A 1,412-nucleotide genomic window follows, 5' to 3' on the forward strand; every position below is an offset into this window, starting at 1 on the left:
ATACAAAACTTAGATACATAGATACATGGAAGATTTAATTATCTTATTTACATAAGCACACAAGAAGTTAAAACGGCAAATGATCATCAATACAAACAGACATCACATTACAAAAATTGAAAAAAAACAATAACGAATAGAAATAAGAACATAAACTAATGGATTTTAAATCATTAAACAATGAATATCACTACTTTGATTTACACATTAAAACACGATAATCAGTAGCACAGTCACTTATGGTTTCATTCACATGTTATTCGTCCTCGCTGTAATTCTCCGCTGATATTGCTATGGGTCCTAGTCCGATGATGTGGCTGACAGTCCTCGGGAGTTGGTTCGTCGTCATGTTGTCCTCTTCATACTTCTCCCAGGCTTGATGTAGTTTCTCGTGAGTTGACCTGTATTTCTTCCTGTGCAGGCGTTGTAAGATGTTGGCTGAGACCAACCGTGCCTGGATGTCCACGTACTGGGCCTCTCCATACAGGAAGAAGGGGAGCTGCGCTCCTCCGGCTCTAGTGTTAAGGCGGCGGTGCCATCCTTCCACATCATTGTTTGTTCTAACTGTCTCCATGTAGACAGACCAATTTTCTGGGCGCCATAGCGTGCCTTCTACCCATGTTCTTCCGATGTAGTCTACCAGGTCCAATATACGCTCACTCTCCGACACCACAGCCTGCTCCCTTAGTGTAAGGAAGGCAGGCCTCACATGCTCGGTGGGTAAGTAGGGAAGAGCTAGCAGCTTCCTGACAAAGTGATATACTCCTCCCTTCTGGTGCCAGTCCCAGACGTGTCACCTTCCGGTATACCTGCTGAGACCAGTGGAAGCTGCAGCCCTTCACAACGGTGTTGGGAAATACTTCCCGGACTGCTTGCCATGCCGCAGCTTCAAAATCTAGCATGAACCACTCAACAATTGGATCACCAAGCCGTTCCCTCACCGCACGTAAGACAGCTACGTAGTCCTGTTTTGTCCTCCGTGTCATGAGGACAAACAGGAGGGGGACCTGCTTGACGTTCTCCCCGCTTCGAACAAAGGAGTGGATCGACATCAAGTGGTAAAATGGACGACGCACAACTTTAAATGTGTCATCCATAAACCAGCGACGCGCCACACGGAGATGCTGGAGCTGTGTCTGTGTGGCGAAGAGTAGATGACGCTGCTCTCCTACACGGATATTATCTACTAGGAATTCATCGGCGTTGATGAATTCCTCATTTAACGCAAATGAGAGCTCGTCATCTTTCGGTTCTGTCGGTCGTAGTTTTTGGCGATGGAGGTTGGCTGCCCGGGCGACGTTCTCAGGATTGGGAGGGTTTGGTCCATCCGTTTGCATGAACTCGACCATGGCGTCCTCGACGATCTTGAAGGCGGGTAGGTGGAGACGCTCTCTGGCGACCTGCTTTGCTTT

This window comes from Mya arenaria, chromosome 4 (genome assembly GCF_026914265.1).
Source record: "Mya arenaria isolate MELC-2E11 chromosome 4, ASM2691426v1".
Taxonomy (NCBI): Eukaryota; Metazoa; Mollusca; class Bivalvia; order Myida; family Myidae; genus Mya; species Mya arenaria.